The sequence below is a fragment of the Balaenoptera borealis genome, assembly GCF_965194805.1.
Source record: "Balaenoptera borealis genome assembly, chromosome: 8".
NCBI classification, from domain to species: Eukaryota; Metazoa; Chordata; class Mammalia; order Artiodactyla; family Balaenopteridae; genus Balaenoptera; species Balaenoptera borealis.
Window position 1 is genome coordinate 102,533,196 of NC_138865.1, and position 24,341 is coordinate 102,557,536.

Genomic DNA, 24,341 nt, shown 5'->3' on the forward strand with positions numbered 1-24,341 from the left:
AATATTCTTTTATTTGGAGAGATTAAGTAGCTTGCCCAAGGTCACATGACTAGAAAGTGGCAAAGTAGGACTCAAAATCAAGCCTGTGTGACTCCATACCCCAAGCATGGAGACAGTGCACGTTACAGCTTGAGTCCAGCAGCGCCAGGGACAGCGGCTGATGTGAAGTGCGATGACATCCCATCGGGTTAAAGTCCAGCGCAGTTCTCTTCTCTGTCTTAGAGTCACAGTATTTTAAGGATCCAGACTTACACTACTATGTGGATTCAAGGGTTCCTTTTTAAGTTTATTTAATGAGCCTCATCAGTGATTTGCAAGGGGAGAGGCTCGGAAAGTGGTTAAAGAGGTGTTGTGGTGCAGTGTTCTCAGGGGGACCTCGGAAAATTCTCAGTTAGGGCCCCATCCTGCCAAGAGGTCAGGTCACTTGCCTCACGGACCCTTGGTCATCCCCTCCTCCTTTCTCAGGGCAAAGCTCAGCAGAGGACGGTCCCAGTTAAGAAATCTGATCGGGGCTGAAAGTCTCTATTTTACCATTAATGCTGTAATTTTCACTGTGTGATATTCCTCCCCACTGTCAACCTTCTTCATCTAGTTCTCAGACTTGTTCTGGGCAGTAGATAATTCCCTTTGCTTTGTGGTTGCTATCTGAGAGTGACCTGCTTGAAAAAAATCTGCTTTTAGATGATAATACTTATTATCTAAAAATATTTAGATATTTTTAGATAATATGTATCTGGGAACCCCATTTCCCAAAGTTTTAGCCCTTCTCCTTCTGATCTTGTGTCTGTCCATAGAGAAAACTAATAATTCAAGATTGTAGGGGACAGTTTTCATTGGTTTTGCCTTCCAGCATCTGAAGCCCCTCCGATGTGTAGCAGGTGTGTGGAGCAGTGTGAATCTGCAGGACTAAGATGTGAAGAGGTTTATTTCCCCCCTATTTCTGCCCCTGGTAGCAGATCCCTTACTGTCATCTCAGAAAGTCCCTCTTGTGGCTGTTAGAAGTCAGTCCAAGTCCAAGCCCACTTCTGAGTCAATGTTTCCCCCACCTCATAGCAGCCAGACCTGGGACCTGGGGACCTGAAGTGGGCAGGCATGGTCTGCTTTCTCCTCCTCCTCGTGCTCCAGCATCGGAGTATGGGGAGGAGGGTCAAGGACCACTTCTGGATACTTCCTCCTGCTCTCCTTTTGGACCTGATTCCTCTGGTACTGTGGACAGAGAGGAGAACCAGAGATGAGAGAAACTTCTCTTTCCCTAATTATCTTGGCTATGGTCCTTTCTTGGTTGATTGTTCTTGCTTCTCTGGGTGACCATGATGAAGGTCAATGCCCGCTGGTGGTACACTCCACAACCTCCTGCTGCTGCTGCTAGGGTCCTCTTGCCTGGTGGGCATTCTTCTCAGGTGGGATCCTTGCAAGATGGCAAGACCCTGGCCACCACCCACAACATCTATGTGATCCACTGGAAATTCTGAAGCTGTTTCTCTCCACCCTACTTCTCTTCTCCCTGCTCAAATAGGATCAAAGGCCAATGAGCAAGTCTTCTGACTGACTAAATATCAAGTGGGGAAATGAAACGCTGGTCTTACTTTGCAGGCACCCTCACTCTTTATGAGTGTACCTCTTGGTGCCCTTCCTTACCATTTGCCTTGGGGATGGAAGAGTAGCATTCTGTTCTCTCCCAAAGAGTGGACAGAAGGGGCCAAAACACTGTCCTTCCCACTAGGTCAAAAATACATATTTCAATAATTTCCTCTACCTCCACCTTCCAAGGCTGCTTAGATGAGGGTGAGGTTGAACCTGTCCAGCTGCCTCTTCAATAAACCCTGATTGGGGTGTCCCACCCCAGTTGTTCCTGGCTCTTTAGAATTCAGGGTACTTAGTGCTAACTCTTCATGCTCAGTTTAGGGTCCTAATCACACTCTACATCCTGTTATACATAGTCGGAGAGCTTCATCTTTATGAGACAGAGTCTGCCTCCCACTATAAAAAGATGAGTGGCAGAAACTCACTTTCCCAGCCTCCCTTGCAGCTAGGGTATAGGTATGTTACCCAGCTTTTGATGGTCAGATACACAACCCCAGACTTTGGATTAGAAACCAGCAATATAAAGAATTAGGGACTTCAAAAAAATCCAATACGGCTACTATTGGTAGCAGCCACAGTAACCGTATCCAGTTTCTAGGGGCACAGTGACAGCAGTGTGAGGGTCCAGTGCCACTGGGGTCAGTGGTACAAGCCATGGTGTCTGTGGAGAAGCTGTATTGTTAATGTCTCCATAGATCCTTTCTACAAGCTGACTTGGGGTGCTGCTTTGAGCTGCATACACTGTGAGCCTTTTTTTCAGGTCTTCCTGAGATTCTGTGGGTTTACCCAATGTTTTTTTAGTAAATTTCCTTTCTTAAATCTAGCACCCTCCCCCACCATAGCTAAAACAAATGTATATCAGTGCAGTTAAGAGGGCTTTCAAAGTTACTTCCTGTTTCATTACATATTTGGCTAAAAAGATGATGAATCAAACTTTGCTATTTTTGGCAAAAGTTGCTTTTTTTTTTTTTAATGCCTCACCAACATACTGAAAAAATTGAGTGGAAAACACTTCTAGGCAATATATCATTAGTGACTGATGCAGTAGCTACTGCTGCGCTCATATTTTGCAGCGGCTTTGATAAGAGATCTCTCACTTAAACTTTGACCACTATAGAATTGATCCCATCTTCACAAATACTCTTGATTTTTTTCTAGTTCATACTATCCTGATTTAAAAAAATGATCAGGTAATACTGAAAATTTGTCAGTAGTTATTTTACCATCCAGAAATTTTACCCAGAACCATTATAAATAAAGGGACCAAAGATGAATAAGATGGCTAAATTATCGGGACTTCCCTGGCAGTACAGTAGTTAAGACTCCGCGCTTCCACTGCAGGGGTAGCGGGTTTGATCCTTGGTCAGGGAACTAAGATCCTGCATGCCACGTGGCCAAAAACTTTTTAAAAAATGGCTAAATTTTTAACACCTAAAATATTACCCAAACGTAAGGGAAATAAATATTGATAATTCCTAAAAGTTTTACTGAACACCTACTCTGGATCAGATCCCAGACTAAGTATATATTATTTCATGTAATACTTATAAAAACCCTATGAAACCAGAATTATCACCCCCATTTTATAATTAAGGAAACTGAGGTTAGTGAGATTAAATATCCTCAATCTTTCAACCCACTGTCCAAGTACATTCGTTATATTAATGACGTCATTCCATAGCAGCATCTTTTGGTTTCTGTTTAACCCCAAAAGATTTGACTTTATCTACAGCACAGGGTGTAGCATTTGCTCTCTAAGACCTCTAAGGTGGGTTTGTCTTCAGAGAACAAAATCCTTTCTAGCCAGTTGTAAACAGAAAGAGCGTGGTACACAGTTAATTGAGAAATCCGAGGATACAAACCCTAAGATGAGCCTCCAAAAGCAACAGCCAAAGCCAGATGGCAGAATTGGGCCACCAAGGGAGCTGCTGCTCTTGTCACTACAGGAAGCAAGTTTAGAGACATGCTTCAGAAACATGCTACCTGTGCTACAAGCAGGAAGCTGTTTCTGCTAAATTGAAAAGCTGCTCTAGACCTATCTCGCCTCTGCTCAAATCTGCACCAGTGAAGAAGGATCTGACCAGTGAAGAATAGATGCCTGGCACCTGCTCTTCTCCACATTTAACGTGGTTCCTAAATCAAGTCTAGGACCATACAAGGAAGAAAAGGTCAGTATTACTAATTTTTTCTTTTGCCTCAGGCTCCAATACGGCTTGCCATGGCACTATTACTGATCTTGCCTTTGTTGAAAGTTTTGGTATTTTGTTCATCATGAATTTTTGTTTTAATATTGAATTTTTTAAAAAAACTGTGTTAAAGTATTATTTACTTTCATTACTATTTTGGTGCCCCCTTAAACTGGGGGCCCAAGGCAAGTGTTCTAAGTGCTGGCCCTGATAAGATATATCTAATTAGCAAAACTTAAATCACATTCAGAATCCTATTGCAAGGGAGTCTGGGAAATGCAGTGTTTAGCTTTCTGGCTTCTATAATATGGGAAAGTCTGCCAGAAGGAGGTTGAACAGGTACTAGGGAAACCAATACCTAATATCAGCCACACATAGAAACTTTGAATCTGGCCTTATGGAGGAAGCTACAGATGATTTGCTCTCTTTGTTTTTAATATTACATTTTACTCTGCCAAACTGTCTCTCGTTCTCTCTGTATGTGTGTGTGCACTCATTTTCATCAAAAATTTCCACAGTTTCTTTTTAAATTTCATTGGATGAAAGATGGTTTCTTGCAGCTAGGTTTTTGTTTTGTTTTATTTTCCCTCACACCAGAGACATCAAAGTTTTGGTTCTTCCGTATCTCCACAGTAAAAAGTTATATTTAAGAAATAGCATTGGGGGCTTCCCTGGTGGCACAGTGGTTAAGAATCCGCCTACTATGCAGGGGACACGGGTTCGAGCCCTGGTCTGGGGAGATCCCACATGCCGCGGAGCATCTAAGCCCGTGCGCCACAACTACTGAGCCCAGCTATTGAAGCCCACGCGCCTAGAGCCCATGCTCAGCAACAAGAGAAGCCACTGCAATGAGAAGTCTGCGCACCACAACTAAGAGTAGCCCCCACTTGCCACAACTAGAGAAAACCTGCGTGCAGCAACGAAGACCCAACACAGCCAAAAATTTAAAAATAAATTAATTAATTTTAAAAAAAAGAAATAAGCATTGGCTATTCAGGGTCTTTTGTGTTTCCATACAAATTGTAAAATATTTTGTTCTAGTTCTGTGAAAAATGCCATTGGTAGCTTGATAGGGGTTTCATTGAATCTGTAGATTGCTTTAGGTAGTATAGTCATTTTCACAATGTTGATTCTTCCAATCCAGGAACATGGTATATCTCTCCATCTGTGTGTATTGTCTTTAATTTCTTTCATCAGTGTCTTATAGTTTTCTGCATACAGGTCTTTTGTCTCCTTAGGAAGGTTTATTCCTAGGCATCATATTCTTTTTGTTGCAATGGTAAATGGGATTGTTTCCTTAATTTCTCTTTCAGATTTTTCATCATTAGTGTATAGGAATGCAAGAGATTTCTGTGCATTAATTTTGTATCCTGCTACTTTACCAAGTTCATTGATTAGCTCTAGTAGTTTTCTAGTAGCATCTTTAGGATTCTCTATGTATAGTATCATGTCATCTGCAAACAGTGACAGTTTTATTTCTTCTTTTCTGATATGGATTCCTTTTATTTCTTTTTCTTCTCTGATTGCTGTGGTTAAAACTTCCAAAACGATGTTGAAAAATAGTGGTGAGAGTGGGCAACCTTGTCTTGTTCCTGATCTTAGAGCAATCTTGAGAAAGAAAAATGGAACTGGAGGAATCAGGCTCCCTGACTTCAGACTATACTACAAAGCTACAGTAATCAAGACAGTATGGTACTGACACAAAAACAGAACTATAGATCAATGGAACAGGATAGAAAGCCCAGAGATAAACCCATGCACATATGGTCACCTTATCTTTGATAAAAGAGTAGAATATACAATGAAGAAAAGACAGCCTGTTCAATAAGTGGTGCTGGGAAAACTAGACAGCTACATGTAAAAGAATGAAATTAGAACATTTCCTAACACAATACACAAAAATAAACTCAAAATGGATTAAAGACCTAAATGTAAGGCCAGACACTATAAAACTCTAAGAGGAAAACATAGGCAGAACACTCTATAACATAAATCACAGCAAGATCCTTTTTGACCCACCTCCTAGAGAAATGGAAATAAAAACAAAAATAAATAAATGGTACCTAATGAAACTTAAAAGCTTTTGCACAACAAAGGAAACCATAAACAAGATGAAAAGACAACCCTCAGAATGGGAGAAAATATTTGCATATGAAGCAACTGACAAAGGATTAAGCTCCAAACTATACAAGCAGTTCATGCAGCTCAATATCAAAAAAACAAAAAACAAAAAAAACCCAATCCAAAAATGAGCGGAAGACGTCTAAATAGACGTTTCTCCAAAGAAGATATACAGATTGCCAACAAACACATGAAATGATGCTCAACCTCATTAATCATTAGAGAAATGCAAATCAAAACTACAATGAGATATCATCTCACACCAGTCAGAATGGCCATCATCAAAAAATCTACAAACAAGAAATGCTGGAGAGGGTGGGGAGAAAAGGGAACCCTCTTGCACTGTTGGTGGGAATGTAAATTGATATAGCCACTATGGAGAACAGTATGGAGGTTCTTTAAAAAACTAAAAATAGAACTACCATATGACCCAGCAATCCCACTACTGGGCATATACCCTGAGAAAACCATAATTCAGAAAGAGACATGTACCACAACGTTCACTGCAGCACTATTTACAATAGCCAGGACATGGAAGCAACCTAAGTGTCCTTCGACAGATGAACGGATAAAGAAGATGTGGCACATATATACAATGGAATATTACTCAGCCATAAAAAGAAATGAAATTGAGTTATTTGTAGTGAGGTGGATGGACCTAGAGTCTGTCATACAGAGTGAAATCAGAAACAGAAAAACAAATACTGTATGCTAACAAATATATATGAAATCTAAAAAATAAAAAAATGGTTCTCATGAATCTAGGGGCAGGAAAGGAATAAAGACGCAGATGTAGAGAACGGACTTGAGGACATGGGGAGAGGGAAGGGTAAGCCGGGACGAAGTGAGAGAGTAGCATTGACATATATAAACTACCAAATGTCAAATAGATAGCTAGTGGGAGGCAGCTGCATAGCACAGGGAGATCAGTTCGGTGCTTTGTGATCACCTAGAGGGGTGGGATAGGGAGGGTGGGAGGGAGATGCAAGAGGGAGGGGTTATGTTGATATATGTATACATATAACTGATTCACTTTGTTAGACAGCAGAAACTAACACAACATTGTAAAGCAATTATACTCCAATAAAGATGTTAAAAAAAAACAAAGAAATATGAGGACCCTAATTAGTTGACCAGATTCCCTTTCTAAAACCAATCACCAACTTTTTGTATTATAACATCAGAGAAAAGGGTTTATCTTCTTGAATGAAAATTTGTAATATGTTTCTGAATGGATTGAGATAGATATTTGAAGCACCTATCAATTAAGAGGCTACATTAATGGTCAGGTATAGGTAAAGAAGAGTTGAAATAAGGTTGCTTTAGTTGAAAGGAGAAAGACAAGACATATGAAAAAAGTGTATCAAATGTCATTCAATAGGATTTGACATCCACTGGATATGAAGGAGCAAAGAGTAGAAGATACTTTTATATAGGAGAGAAATGTTGCAAAAAATAACTAAGAGAAATCACTCCTTCAACAGGAACAGAAAAACAAGAGAAGATGTTTGCTTGGGGAAAGAGACTTTTTTTCTATTAAATTATGGTTGATTTACAATATTATACTAGTTTCAGGTATACAAAATAGTGATCTTTATAGATTATATGCATTTTAAAGTTATTATAAAATATTGGCTATATTCCCTGTGCTATACAACACACCCTTGTATCTTATTTATTTTATACCTAATAGTTTATATCTCTTAATCCCCTACCCCTAGTTGCCCCTCCACCATCCCTCTCCCCACTGGTAACTATAAGTTTGTCCTCTGTATCTGTGAAGCTGTTTCTGTTTTATTATATTCATTTATTTTTTTTTACTTTTTAGATTCCACATATAAGTGAAAATATACAGTAAAAAAAAAAAGAAATAAGCAAATAGATACATTCTATGTTTTTCTCTATTGGTTATGAATGTTCATTGGCACTTCCCTGGTTATGGTAGCAGGGCAACTGGCATTTCTGAGGGACAATGCAATGCCATCCAAACTCTGGTCAGGTTATTCTAAATTTCCCTCATTATATTGTGTATTTTCCTCGGTTTCTAAATTACACATCAAGCTTTCTGTTTTTATGTCTGGATCCTCAGCAGGTGGAAGGTTTTTCTATAAATGACACAAGTCAAAAGCCATAAAAAGTTTTAAAATTCAACTAAATAAAAATCTTAAATTGCTGCATGAAAAAACTGTAAACAAAGTCAGAAGGTAAACAACAACAACAAAAATTTTGCAACACATACAACAGACAATAGTCTAATTTCCTTAATGTTTAAAAAGTTTCTATAAATTAGTAAGAAAATGACTATCCACCCAATAGAAATATGGGCAAAAGACATGCAGGGACAATTTTTAAAAATACAGATATTTTGTATTTCAGTTCTAGAATTCCATTTGATTCTTTTTAATATTTTTTATATTTTCTATTTCTCTGATGAGTTTGTTTATCCTTTTATTCATTGTGAACACATTTCCTTTATAACATTGTGCATAATTTTAATGTTTCAATCCTTGTTTGATAATTGTATCATCTGGATCATCCTGATCTTGGTCTTTCTTGATCATCTTTTCCCTTAAAAATGGGTTGCAGTTTCCTGGTTCATTGTATATTGAGTAACTTTAGATTATATCCTGGACATCATGAATGTTACGCTGTGGAGATCCTGGATACTAGTAGAGTCCTCCTAGGAGTGTTCATGCTTCTATTTTAGCAGACAATTAACTTCAGTGGATAGAAGCTCAAATCTCACTTCTGTTCTGTCATCTTTAGTTGGGCTAGTTGAAGTCTACACCCTACATGCATATGTTCAAAGGTCAGTCAGAGATGTGAGCAGAGTTTATATATCAAATTTGGGGCTCCCTGTCTCTAGTTATTTCCTTTCCAGGATTCTCCAAGTTGTATCTGTGGTCACCTCAGAGCAGAAAGACAGCAAGTTTTCTGTTAATTTAAAATAAATCCAGTTTTATAGTTCTCCAGGATGCCTGGCAGGGGCAAACCAAGTCCTCTCTGTAGGGGCACATCCTCAATCAAAGTCTCATGATGCTTACAGATTAAAATCAACCAAATAAGGACTCCAATTAAAAATGATCAAATAAATGAGAAAGCCACCATGATCCAGAGTAATCAGTAACCATAATCAGCAGTATTTGTACCCTGAGTACTTTAGATATTTGATATGTCACATATAAAATGAATAGAGAATATTTATAGAAATAGAAGAGAATTAAAAACAGAAACTGTGAAAATAATGTGCCATGTTTTTAAAAATTCAAATAGAACTCCTAGAAGTGAAAAATAGAATTAGTAAAATTAAAAATTCAATAGATGGATTAAACAGCAGATTAGATACAGTTAAGAGAGAATTAATGAGTAGACTATAGATTTGAAGAAATTAGCCAAAATGTAGTACAAAGACATGAAAAATATGAAAGCGAATATAAGTAACTAATATATGTCCAATTGAAGTTCTATAGGAAAGAAGAGAAAGAATATTCACCATATAATTTTTAAAACAATGGCTGAGAATTTTCTGGAATTGATCAAATAGCTGTTCTTCATGGTCAGGAAGTACAACTAATCCCATGTAGGACAAATAAAAAGAAATTACACTTTGACACAGCAATTTGAAAGTGCTGAACACCAAAAACAAAGATATTTTCAAAGAAGCCAGAGAAAAAATACACGATATTCCCAAGGAGAAATAAGTAGACTAACTATTGACTCTCAAAAACAATAGAAACCAGAAAACAGTGGAATAATATCTTTAGTATCAATTCACAATTACATTGTTGGTGAAACTATGGTACAAGAATAGGGATGAAATAAAGATATTTTGAGACTGAGTTTACCACAAGTTAGGACTTCACTAAAGGAATTTAAAGGATGTAGTTCAGGTAAGAGAAGAATGACCCCAGAAAGAAGGTCTGATATGCAGGAAGAAATGGTGAGCAAGAAATTGGTAAATATGTGAATAAATAGTTTTTGAAAATCGACTGTATAAATCAACAACAATAATAATGACTAATTTAGAGGGTAGAGCTACAAGATAGATATTAAAATATTTCACAGCAATAACATGTAATATGTGGGAGGTTCTTGGTATTTTGAAGGAGAAGGATAGAGCTATTGAACATTTTTAGATTTTATGTCAGGAATATCTATTAATATTTTAAGGAAAACCAATACAAGAGTAGAGGTAGTGCACACAAGTTGAAATCATTAGAAGGAAAATGGAACAAAATATACCTCTTTTTAAAAATTTTAAAAGGAGAATAAAATAAGTGTGAAAGAAGGAAAAACAGGAAAAAAAAATAAGATGCTAAGTAATCAAAATGAATTAAAAACAAGTTAAGAGACAGAGACTGTCATATAAGATTTTTAAAATTTGGCACTATGCTCTGTATTAAACATATCTGAATTTAAGTATGCAGAAAAGTTGAAACCAAAGAGATGGATAAATATATACCGGGTAAATACTAATCAAAAGAAAGCTGAAGAGACTGTATTAATATCAAACAAGAGAGACTTTTAGGAAAAAGAGAATTATGAAGGTCAAATTAAGGATGAAAACACCATGCCATAAAGTTCAATTCATAAGGAAAACAAAATAATTCTAAATATCTATGCACTTTAGTAAACTCTCCTTAATTATCCCATTTGAGTGTGTCTTCTCTGCTGCCAAGACAGCTTAATACACCAAGTACTGGCAAGAAGGTGAAATCATAGGAACCCATACATAACACTGCTACAGAAGTGTGAAGTGGTGAAACACGTCGGAGAACAACTGAGCAACATTTAGAGAGTTAGAAACGTACATAGTCCATGAGCCAGCAATTCCATTCCTAGATATAAGCCTAGAAAAACTGCTTCTGTATATTAAGAGACACTTATAAAAGTGATCTTCACAGCAATGTTGTAATAGCAAAAGATTAGAAACCACCTAAATATCAATAGGAAAAGGATAAAGAAACAGTAGAATAGTCACACAATATAATACTATGCAGTGGCTTTTAGAGAACCAGTAGCTACATATACCGATGTGAATGAATCCAACAAACATAATTTTAAGACGACAAAAGAAAATGGCAGAAGAACATACATAGACTGATACTATGACTCTTTAAAACATGCAAAAAAATACAATTGCTTAGGAACACTGCGTATATAACACATGCATAAAGAACTGTTTGGAAATGATAAATATCAAATTCATAATAGTGGCTACCTCTAGGAGGAAGAGAAGTTGAGGTGGTTGCAAAAGGGTATAAACAAGGGGAATTTAACTGTGTTGGCAATATTTAATTTCTTAAGCTGCGTGGTAGGTTTATGATTATATGTGATATTACTTTTAAAATTTTGTGTAGGTGTTGGAAAATTTTTTGATTTTAAAATTTAAATAATAAGAGAAAAAAGGGGGACACTCTAAGGTTTAATAATGAGAAGATAAAATGTTCATATAAGATTGCAACGTAGATTGTAAGGATAAAAGAAGAGAACTCCATTTAAAACAAGGCTTAAAACCATACGTATCATATGCTAGCATTTGCATATGTTATGTATGCGTAAATTATCTCTGCAGAGATACACTTGAAACTGGTAATAGCGGTCTTCTGGTAAAGGGGCCAAGTGGCTGGGGGCAGGGTTTTTATTTGTGTGTGTTTTAAAATTTGGAATCATGTGCATTTGTCATCTGTATTTTAAAATAAACTGTTTGAAATGACTTATAATACAGTCACTCTGCACAAGACCAGCACTGGTCCTTAAAACAAGAGAGAGCCTAGTATTTAGTCACAACTGGAGACCACATGGTCCTCAAAGCCTAAAATATTTGCTATTTGGTCCTTGAGGAAAAAGTTTGATGACCCCTGATTTGGAAGGATGTGGATTTGAGAGATGAGGGTGAGGGAAGTATCAAGAAAGATATCTTGAGAAAAGGTTGGTTTTGAGCCTGAGGATGTACTGAAATGCTTGGGGGTGGTACTCACTGAGCCAGAGCCTACAGAAGGAGGAGCCATTGTGGTGGAGGGGGTGAGTTGGGGCAGACAGGGAGTTCTAGAAGATTCTGGCTATTTTGAGTTTGAGATGCAGCAAGATGTCCAATTGGTGATGTCATTAGGCAGTTGGATATATGGATCTGGAACTAATTGGGAACTAAGAAATTGGGGCTGGAGATACAGAACTGGGAGTCATTGCTGTAGAGGTGGAGCGTGGAGGAGGTTATTGATGCAGCGAGAAGGAAAGGACCTGGGGAGGCACAACTCTTTAGACTGGGCGAGAGGAAGAAGAGTTGACAGGGGACTGAGGAGAGGTGGCCAGAGAATTCAGAGGAAGACCAAGAGGGTATGGAGTCACAGAATCTAGGGGAAACATCTTCTTAGAAGGGGCTACTGGTCCAACAGTTCAAATTCTACTGAGAAGGGCTGAAGAGTGAGCACGGCTGGTGACCTTGATAAAGATGATTTTCAGTAAAATAGTGGAATTCTAGTGAGATTTTGGTGGGCAGAGAATGAGAGAAAGGACGTTCCAGGCTGAGAAGACTGAATCAGCCAAAAAGGGGGCCAATGAAAAATAAACCATGTGTAAAGAATGGGGAAGAGAGTGGAATTCCAAGTCCTAGGAATTCCTACTCTATTCTGTAGACATTAGGGAACCAATGCAGGGTGTTCAATAGAGAAGTCTAATTAAGAGAAGATAAACATTTCGTTCTTTAAAAAAAGAAGATTGCATGCATGGCTCCTCTCTGGGAGTACTGAGATTCAACTTTGAAGGTTAATGTTTTAAGAATTAGGACCCAGTGCCTCTGTATCAGTCCTTGTTAAGACTGAACAGAGAAAGAATTCATTTCATGTGACTACAGGGAACCAAGCCATTTCCTGACGCACCTACACTTGAGACTTGGGGAAATGGAATGTGGAAGATATGGGTACTAGTAATTCTGATGAGGATTTAATTAAGAACTCAATTTTCCCAGACTTCCAGTACTTGACTGCCTGATGTTTCTTTAATAGGAACTGTTGATATGTTCTAATTACGGTGGGTTATTTATGGGATCAGGTCTCATTTCTCTGCTCAATTATGTTTTGTTTGGGAGATTTGCCTTCTTTTATGACTCTCATTCTTAATTGAGTCTATTGTCTTCCCTGAAGATGTGCTTAGTCTGGGGACCCATTAGTTTGTGGCTTTTCCTCTACCAGAGATGCCGCCACGCTTAACGTTTCTCTTCCTTTTCATTGATAAACTCTGAAGCCATAGGGAAGATGACTCCATCCTCCCCCATTCTGGGCACCACCTGTGGCTGTGCTCCTGGCCCATGGCTTCGCCCTGCAAACTCAGCTTAAAGCCTTTCTTTATATTTAAAACTATGCCTGGGTATTAGATATCTTTAAATTTCTGAGAAAACTGCAAATTTCAGGTGCTTAGAGTCAGGAGACATATTTGATATTCTAATAGACTGTCAAATTCCAACAGATCTGATTTCAACTGGAGTTGAAGGTATGAGAAGTGGAAACGTATGCCCGAGGACAGGAACAGCACAGATGAAGGTATGAATGCTTGGAAGTATGTGTGTGTTTCAGTCCTTGCTAATCTATTTTGAAGACACACTGACCATGATGAGATCAAGTCAATGATGGAATTGACACAAAACCTCAGCTCTGCCTTGATTTTCTAAATGCCCTCATCCCACTTCCTCTTTCCTCGTATAGTGCATGGCACACGGTGGGTGTGTAATAAATGTTTGCTGGACTGAAATGAGTCAGCACAGAAGTCTATAACCCCCGTGCTCCCTCAAAGCCCTTTCAGCTTAGACTTGTGGGATAAAAATGCAACAAAGGAGAAATTGACAGAGGGGCTTGATTTATCACAATTTTGTGATTATAAAGGAAGAATTTCATGCTACAAACATCTCCTTCTTCTGGTCATTTACATTCGCAATTTTGATTCTATGGCCTTTCAGACGTGGAGGAAATACGTAATGGGATGAAAATGTGAAACACTAATACAACTGTTTATCATGTTCATTGAAGAGGGGTATTGATTCCCTGGAATGCTCATGAACTTGGGGATGCTTCCAGAGTGCAAAGATTGCTTTCTCATGACACGCCCCTCTCTGTCTGCTCAGCAGAGTCATTTCAAGCCCCCCAGTGCTTGCCTTGGCACTAACACAGGTGCTCTCTGGGGACTGGAAAAATGCCCCCGTGGAGCGAACCCTTCCTCACCTTTACCTCCAAATCTGACTGATGCTTCAAGGTCTGATTTTGAGTAACACTCTCCATGAAGTCAATGCTGTCCTTTTCTGAAGTCACTTCTCTACACAGTGTTGAACCTCATGAGGCCATATGCCATACATATACTGCCGTTTTCTCTCACTGGTCTCAACCTACAACAAGAGGTTTGTATTCGTTTTCTAGTGCTGCCATAACAAATTACCACACACTTAGTGGCTTAAAAGCACACCCATTTATTATCTCACAGTTCTGTGGGCCAGAAGTCTGGGCACAATACCCAGCTGGGGCCTCTGCTGAAGGTCTCACATGGTAGGGGCTAGACTTGGCTCTTACTGGAAGCTCCGGGGCAGATTCTGCTTATAAGCCCATTCACATTGTTGGATATATTCAGTTCCTTGTGGTTGTATGACTGAGGCCCCATTTCCTTGCTGGCTGTCAGCCAGAGCCTGGTCTTTGCTGTCAGAGGATGCCTACCTTCCTTTTTGCTGCTTTCAGGTGGTTCCCCTCCAGCAATGGTGGGTCAAGTCTCTCTCACGCCACCAATGTCTCTGACCCCTTCTGCTGCATTTCTCCCAGCCCAGCCAGAGAAAGTTCTCAACTTTTAAAGGCTCATGTGATTAGATTGGGCCATGTGAATAATCCAGGATAGCCTCCCTATTTTAAGGCTTGTGATCTTAATTACATCTGTAATGTCCCTTTGCACTGTAACCTAACATATTCACAGGTGCTAGATATTAGAGTATGGACATGTTGGGGAAGAGGAGCATTCTGTCCTCTTCAAGGGGTGATGCCAGGAATCCAGCCTTCCTCGTTGCTGTCCTTCCTACAAGATCTAGCATGGGGCCCAGTGTTCCATCTCCTCTGGTTTTATCCTTCCTCACTCTGTGGAGCTCTCTCTGTGGTCCATGGTTCCAACCACAGTTTCAGGGGAAATCAGCTTCTCTGCAAATATGTCAATCATCTCTTCTTTTTGTAGAATACTTGAAAACTGATACAGCAAGATAGGTGAGGAAACTAGACTCAAAGAGGGCAAGTCACACGGGGAATAAGAGCATTGACAGGGCATGAGGTCACCCTGCAAAGGCCAGAAATAGGTCTCAGGTCTCCAGGTGGCTAGGCCATTACTCTTCCCATTCCCTGCAACCAAAAGCCAAGTAGCTAAGGAACATACCTTCTAGCTTTCCAAGAGAATTCTAAGGGAGAAGCTGGCAAGCCAGTTGGAAGTTTGGCAAGCTATCACTTGGCTCCAGCTGCTAAGACTTTGCAATGGTAGCACCCTCCCATAGTGAATGGCACACTCTGGTCACTGGCACAGTCTAAATGGAGACACCAGCTTGGACAGAACTTCCCTGCCTTTTCCAAGCTGGCACATGGTTCTGACTTGGCCATGGTTCAGCTCTGGGTAACAGATTGAAAGAGAGGAGAGAAAGTCAGAGAACCACAGAACAGTTGAGTTGGGGGTGGGGGCAATTTAGAGATCATTGCCTTCACCTGATTTTAGAAATGGGCAACTTGAGGACCACAGGGATGGGGAAGTTGCCCAAGCGAGCAGCAGATTCATGACTAAGACCCAGCCATTCTGCTGTCCAGAGCAGAATTCAGTTCTCAGCCCCATGATATCCTGGTCCTTTCTATTCAGTCATCCTGTGAATTTACCCTTACAACCCACAGCGTTATAGCTTATATGTGTGTAGACACATAAATATGCTTGTCTGTGTTCACCCACACACACATGTACTAGCAATCTTAGTAGAGTTAATGGTTGAGAGCCTGGACACTGAAGTCCGGCTCTCTAGGTTAAATCCCAACAATGCTAACCTTGGGCAAGTTACTTAACCTCTCTGTGCTTCAGTTTCCTCATTTATAAGTGAGAATACTACTAGTACCCACTTCATAGGGTTGTTTTGAGGATTCATTGAAATGCTATATGTAAAGGGCTTAATATGGTATCTGGCATATAGTAAATGCTGGGAAATTGCTTGTTATTATTTCCAGAAAGTTTACTGCCATGCCTGCCTTGTGTTCTCTTGGTTGGGAAATAAGGACCTAATAAAAAAATAATAATCCTAAACCACAATACTCACAAGCTGAAATGCCTGCAGGGACTGGAGGTAAAAGTGGGCTGGGTATAAGAAAATTTGTGCCAGCCGCCTCAATTCTATTTGATCTTCCATTTTGAAAGAGAAACGAACACAGGGAAATATTTCTCTACTATAGGAAAAACAACAGTGCAAGCACAGTGATAAATGGTGACTGCACTTTGGCATCAGTACCAGGGACAACAGGGAGTGGTGGGGACTGCGGTGAACTGGAGCAATGGAGAGCATGTGCCCTGTTTAAAGGTGTGGTTGCTATTCAGTTTCACCTGATTGCTGCCATGTGGGAATTCACATCTGCTGTTGTCAGATCTCTTGATTTTTTTTTCAAGAGAAGCCAGAAATCTGCATTTTTAATGTAAAATCTTCCAATTATTAAATGTTGGCTCAACTCTTTGAAAACATTGGATGAGCCAAACAAAACATCTGTGGACCAGACTCAGCCCCAGCTGCCAGGACTCATTTTCTGCCTTATACTTTTGTGCTGTAGTCATCGTCTTACTCAATCCTATGGTGTCCATGTGAGCATCGTCTGGTGGCTATCGGTGGCCCCATCTGGGGATGGGATAAAGAAACCCAGAGAGTGGCAGCTCACTGCAGGTAACTCAGCTAGTTAAAGGGGGAAATCTGAGATTATAAACTGGATTTTCCATAGAAGACTGCATCCCTGTTTCTAAGATAGGTCCTTTCCTTCTCTGGGTTTCAGTTTCCCCATAAGCAAAGCAAATAAAGACAATCTGGGTTTTCTCCCAGGGCTTACTGAGTACTATCATGACTTCTGGCTACTCCTTATAACACTTACTACCTGCCAGGCTCTAGATTAAGCACCTTTCATGGTGGGACATGTGCTGTTTTTGTCTCCTTGCTTCCCTCCTATTGGGGAACATTCCTGCTCCTCTTCATGTGTTTCTGGTAGAGGCATTGATTGCAGTACACAGTAAACCCCAGCCATTGGCCACAGCCTGGCCAATCATGCGTCTCCATCTTTTTGGCAGCAATGATTAATTAGTTCAAAAGGTGGGAAGGTGACCCAAGCAGGGTCTGGAGGGAACTTCACTGGGATTGCCATGCAGATGCTGAGAGAGAAAGAAGCACTTTCTTTCTTGGAGTTGCTAAACTGGGGCTGGTGGTGGCCCTGTCCCCACCATATTGGGAAGACTTCTCTGCAACAGGAGAGAAAGAAGCCAACATGCAGAAAGGCAGAGACAAGAGAGACAAGAGACATACAGAGGGAGAGTCGTGGTGGTTCAGAATTTAGCCCTCAGTTCCAGGTCCCAAGGCCCTGGTCCCTACAGCTCTTCCTCAGCTTCAGTGGACTACCTCATTACTCACAGAACCATAGGGGCCAAGCAAGTCCTTAACCAATTCCTTAAGCAAGTTGGGTTTCTGTTACCTGCAGAAAAAAAAAAATTCGAACAATTACAAAAAACTTTTTTGCAACCAAAAATTTCAGACAATTACATTAGAATCTAAGGTCCACTAGAACATAACTGCAAGAGCCAGGCCATCTCAGTCTTGTTCACCGCTGCATCCCCAGTGCTATGAACGGTACCTGGCTCCTAGTAGATTCTCAGGAAATTTGCTAAATGAATAGAGTACATGAATATTGCCTCATAGAATCCTCACACAAACTCTGAGAGAGAGGCATTATTATCCAAAGTGCCAAATGGTAAGGTAAGGGTCAAATTCACCTAGCTAGATAGTGGCAGCAACCAGGTTCTGACGTTATTCAAAAACCTGGATTGGTATCACCTCCCAGCCCCCTTTTTGCCTTCCCTCATGCAGGGAATCAGAGCGATCTTTCAAAAGCACAGACTTAATTCAATCATCCCTGCTTAAAACCCTTTACTGCTGTCTACTGGTGTGCCAGTCAGTTGCAGGGGCTGGAGTCCAGTGCCAGACCATTCCCCGTCCCTGTCTGTGCCTTTCCCACTGCCCCCCAGTGGCTTCAGCTTGGCTGTTCTGCAGCGCCCAGCTTCCAGACAGAGTTTTCCTGCCTGCTGGTTGTTTCCCCCCGCCAGTTCTGTGAATCTGTTCCAAGTTTCTGGTGAGTTATTGGATCCTCAGTTTTAAATCTTTTTCATATGCAAGTAGTTTATTCTCATTAAGAGAAATCCTATCTTCTGCTTGTTTAACTCTGTCAGTTAAATCCGTTAAGTTTATTTGTGTTTGCCCAGTGGTAATTTTTATTGAGAGAACATCTGAAACCATCTGCAGAGAGGAAGTTATAGAAGCCTGAGGAGTGCCCAGCTCTGTTACTGATTTTCCTGACAACGCCACCACCCAGAACGGCTCCTTCCATCCACGGGAGGCTGACCACAGCGTTGCTCATCTTCTCTGGGTCCTTTTGAGTTTTGGATTTGCATAGGAACAGCCTTGACTTTCAAGATTTCACATTGTGTGCTTTTTTTGGTGGAGGGGTTTCAGAGAAGGGTAGCCCTAAAGAGCTAGGTTTAATGATTTCCGATGCAGCGTGTTAATGAGTAGTTTTCTGCCTTCAGGAGAAGGGGAAGGACCCAGAATGGACCCCAGCCTAGATGTGATTACTCCCCTCTTCCCACCCCCCTACTACCAACTCCCCCAACCCCGGGCTCCTGCTGCACTTTATACCTTTAACAGGCCCCTGGCACTTTTTCCCTCAGGTCAAATTCATCTGCCTTATTCCCCTTCTAGACTCTGAAAGCCTTGAGTAAGGGCTGTGTAAAATTAGTTATCCCCCCTAGTTTATTCGATGGACTGTCTGGAATATTGAAAGCTCTTTTCAGTGTTTGATGAATGAATGAATGATTCCATGAACATCATATTCTGCACACAGCCCCTGCCTTCCTAGAATACATTCTATCAAAGACAACCACATGTGAATGGCCCTAGGAGTTCCAGGAGGGCTGTTATCATTGCTCCTATTTTATAAGGCTTTTTAAACATTTATTTTCAATTTTTTTTTTTTTTTTTACTTTAGGGTTCAAAATATCTTTATTGAGGATGCATTCTTCAAGTCAGTTGATGTCTCTACCCAATGTATGTTTTTTTTAATAGTCTGTTATGTGATATGGGCAAAATAAGTCCATTAGGAAAGAACTGTGTCTATTAACATTTTTGTGTTTACAAATACAGTAGAAGAAATAAAACAATATGGTAGAATATGAAAATAATACAAAGTTAAAGACAGGAAAAGGGTAAATATGAATACGAGGCTAGGATAGTTTGAATGCAAATATAAACATTTATTTTCTTATCTTCAGTTTCTTTAAGGAAAAAAAAAATCTTCACCTAGTTAATCAAAAGTTTCCTGTGTTGGTTCTTTCCATGAAAACGGCAATTTCCAAACGATACAGAACAAAGATAACCACAATTACAAAACAAGACAACTTAAAAAGATAAACTGTAGGTTTCAGAACAGAAAACTTAAACAAAACTTCACCTGTCAACTCCCCTCATTCCCATCCAGGTTTTTCAGCATCTCATTTTGACTTAAAATAAGTTTGTAACATATTGAGCTTTCAACATTAATTAAGCTGTCAAGATAGATAGTGAGCTCCCCGTCACTAGAGGTAAGCAAGTGGAGGTTGGATGACTAACAATGGAAAAAACAGAATAGAAATAAGTGACTAGAATACAGTGAAAAGTTTAATAATGTGCTTTCCAAACCCCCAAATGACAAATTCAACTCCGTAGCTGGCAGACAGAAAGGAGTAGTGGAAAATAGCATAAGATTTAGGCTCAGACAGTCTTGAGACTGAATCTTGGCTTCAGTAATGACTAGCTGTGTGACCTTGAGAAATTTACGTAATTTCTCTGATTAAAAGAGATAAAAAATTTTAAAGATCCTAGCACAGTGCCAGGCACAGAGTCCATTTAAAATATTCTAGCCCTCTTTATTTGAGGAGGAGGGGTATGATAGATCACAAAATTGGCCCCAAATCCCTCCCATCCCATCCCTGTAAGCATACCCATCTCCAAAGCATACACATCTCCCACCCAGAGGTAGACTCTCTCTCTCCACATGGCAATCTGGGTGTGGTCATGTGATTTGCTTTGCCCAGTGGGTACTGGCAAATGTGGCACAAGCAGGGACTTGAAAAGGACACCTGAGAACCCTAAACCTATGACAACATGAGCCCAGACTAGCCTGCGGGATGGACAGAGACACATAGCTAGTTTCCCCTGTTCATTCTGGCCAATATATGACAGAGGCCATTCCGGGCCCTCCAGCCCCCCCACCATCCCTCCAGCTAACTGCAAAACTGCCTGGTTGGCCCACAGGTTCATAAACAATAATAAAATGGTTGTTATAAGCCACTAGGTCTTGGGGTGGTTTGTTACACAGCAGAAGCTAGCTATTACAAGCAGATTGGAAAAGTCATCTACGATTAATAATAGGAATCCATGCAAAAATGGCATTTGCTTTTCAGAAACTCACTGAATAGGTGGCTTTGCCATAATACTAATACATCCCCTGATGCAAGGGCCATCCATGTGAATAGAACTGTCAAAACATAGCTGAATTGTTTGTCAGGCTTTTAGCCAATTTAATCTGCAAAAATGCACGTTATGCCTAGAACAATAAATTTTAATGCTGGGGCTGCTAAATGCAAAAAGAAATTTAAGCCATATTTACACAAGTGCTACATTCCCAGGAAAACCCACAGGTCCTCCTGGAGAGGAGGCTGGCTTGGGGCATCACTGGTGTTCTTCCTCTAAGAGAGACTGTCTGTGATCCCTGGGAAAAGCAGAGAAATATTCAAACATTATTTAGAGCCCACTTTAATATTACCTAAAAAGCACCATTCACAGGCTTTGATGTCTTAGCTTGGTAGAAATAACACTTCCCTCATCAAAAAAGTTGTTTGATCCCTGAGTTCCATTTTTTTTTTCCTTTTAGATATTAACTCAGAGCATTTCAGTCTCCCCCGGGGATGAAGCGATGAAAGTGGGCAGTTGATTTAGTGAATACAGTTATTTAACGTCATTATTATTGCAGCCCTGAAAGGGGAGACTGTCCCGTTCCTGTTACAATCCCATGGTTCCTGCCCCACCCCCTACCCCACGGTCCCCACACAGCCCCCAGCCCGTTCTCACATCATCTCACAGATGATAATGGCAGCTCTTGTGCCTCCAGCACTTCTGCCCTTCAAGACCCTGGGTATACACATCACTGGAGTCATCTTTTAAAGATGCCAATCACATGTGATCCTCTTGGTCAGAAATCTGCAATAGCTCCCTATTGCTTTGGCCCCTGAGACCCATCTCCTTTCCCTGTTGTGTTAGTTTCCTGGGGCTGCCGTTACAAAGTACCACAAACTGGGCAGCTTCAACAAAAGAAATTTATGATCTCACGGTTCTGGAGGCTAGAAGTCTGAGATCAAGGTGCTGGCAGAGTTGGTTTCTTCTAAGGTCTGTGGGGGAATCTGTTCTGTTCCCCTCTCCTAGCTTCAGTAGCCTCAGGCAATCCTCGGCTTGAAGATGGCATCCTTCCTGTGTCTTCCCATCACCCTCTCTCTATGCATCCAAATTTTCCCTTTTTATAAGGACACCAGTCGTATTGAATTAGGGCCTACCTTCCTGACTTCGTCTTAACTTGATCATCTTCCAAGACCCTGTATCCAAATAAGGTCACACTCACAGGTACTAGGCGTTAGGACCACAGCATCTCTTTGGTGGACACAATTCAACCCGTAACACCTGTCTTTTAAGGTCCTTCATGAGCTGGGCCCACACTCCCTGTCCTGGATATTCCCCAGACTATGCTTGTACCTTCATAGTGCTGGCTACCGACACCATCAGATGCCATCCACAGTTACGTCTGAGTTCAAATTTCTGTTCTGCCATCTAACAGCTCACTTATGCCCTCCGTGTCTCAATTTCTTCATCTCTAAAATGAGATAATAATAGTACCTACCTCAAAGGGATTGTCGTGAGTGTTAAATGAATTTGTACAAGGAAACCCTTTGAACGACTCATAAGAAGCATTCAGTGAATGTTAATTACTGTTATTTTTACGTTCTTTTGAAGTCTTTCTTTGTTTCTTCCTTGCAATGAGGCTCACTCTTTCACTGTCCCCACATAGGAGGCTGCGGCATCCCAAGGTCACACTGCAAGTCCACAGGATTAAAACCTGGACCTCTTCCTCCAAATCCAGTGCCGGCTGTACTGCCTTGCTGCTCTGTGGCTCCCCTCGCCCCGGATCTACACGCTGCTCATCTTCCTCTGACTCCTTTCTGTGATTCCAAATTGTTCCAAGGTTGAGCCATGAAAATCTTCATTTTCTAAAAAACCTAGCTTCCAATCTGAGCTAAATGCGCCCTGAGTGTTAGCAGCCGTTGTTCTGTTACGTGTTAATTTGTCACTCGGGGATACGGAGGGGACGGGAAAAGCATTGAGCACTGGGTAATGGATTTCTCCCGAGTTTGCCCCCAGTCTTCATCAGCATCCTAATTATTCTACACCTTTTTAATAGAGGAAGCATTAGCATTCCTAAACTGCGTAGGGGTCTGATTGAAATAATATCTCCTGAATTATCTTTTCATAAATGGAAAAAATAAATAAATAAGTGGGAAGCTCTGCAGACACAGCCTCTTCCTGGGCTGCAGCCTGGCCAGGGTTGTAAGGGGTGTGTGAGGGGAGAGACAACTCCCCTCACAGAGCTATGGCTGTGTTTGACCCACCGAGGGCAGGAGATGTTGTCCATTCCCTTTGCTCCTCTTCCTCCCCATCCTTCCTCACTGTGCTCATCCCTTCTGGTCCAGCTCACATGACCCCTCCTCTTTCAGAAAGCCCTCCCTGACATCTTTTCCTGGTTGTATGTAGAATACTTGCCCCTGGACCTGGTTCTCTGCAGTGCCACCCCTATTGTTCTACAGTGCAGCCTTTGCCAGCTTGAGGGCGAATTTCTCAAGGACAAAGGGCTGTTGGAACCTCTTCTTGTCCTCTCTGTAGCTGCCAGCACAAGCCCCAGGCCCATAGAAAGTCTCAACATTTAGCTATTCACTTAACAGAAAGGAAGAGAATTTAAAGTCTCAGTGGATCCTGGTCCCTCCCGTTCCAGCTGCCTCTCCAGCTATGACTACTCCTGAGGGCTCAGCTGTCTTCAGTGAAAGGCAGAGTGGAGCTTAATGAGCAAGGAAGGTCTTCCCAGCCGCCGGGGGCTTCAGCAGGGAATGGGCTGCTGAGAAGATACAAGGTTCACCATCTCTAGGAGCATCGGAGCAGCAGACGGGAGACCCTCCATGGCTCAAAATCTCCAAGGTTCCATGGCTCCAGGGTCCTGTGACAGACAATAGGGTTCTAGTCTGTGTTTCATGTCATTCTTTGCTAAGGAAAGACCAGCCCCTTTGAGTAGCTCCCAGGCCATGTGTTAAGAAGGAAATCTGTAGCCAACGCCCGCCACTTTGTTAAAACTGGTACAAATAGAACATCTCACATTTCGGAGCTGTCACTCCACTGAGAGTCATTCACATAAACAACAAGGTCCTCATGGGTTTGATGGCAAGACAAACACCACTTGTGACTCAATTAAGGAAGCAGTAATTAAAAAGGGGGAACAGCATGCAGTCTCTCCAGTCTTATCTTCCCACTGGGGCCTGGACCCACTGACTAGCGAGATCCAGGGCGCTTAGGGGATCAGCCCGGGGCCTGTGTTCCTGTCCCAGGCAGAGCTCGCCTGGGTAACGTACGGAGGGAGGGAAGACATGGGGACCCAGCCCCATCTCTCACAACAAGTGGTGTCAGTTAATAAAAATTATGGTACATTAATCAAGTGCATCTCAGGGGATGCCATATGGCTCCTGGAGATTAGTCACAATTCCTTAGTTCCCAAATAATCATAGTCAATATTTTTATTTTTCTTATGTCATAAGAATAGGTATTAAGTCATAAAAGTGCTATGAGATATAGCTGCTGTTCTTGGCTCCATTTTTCCAGATGAGGAAACTGAGGCACAGGCCCCAGCCCTTTCAATGAGAAAGAGACAAAGCTAGGATTTAACCCTCAGGAGTCTGGCTCTGGAGCCCACTCCCTTAATCATTATACTCAACTGCCTCTCCCCTTCATGAAATGCTCTTTCCTAGACCTGGGCCCCCCGAATAATAGATTTACCATTTGTTAAATACCTACTCTGTTCCAGGAATTCTGCT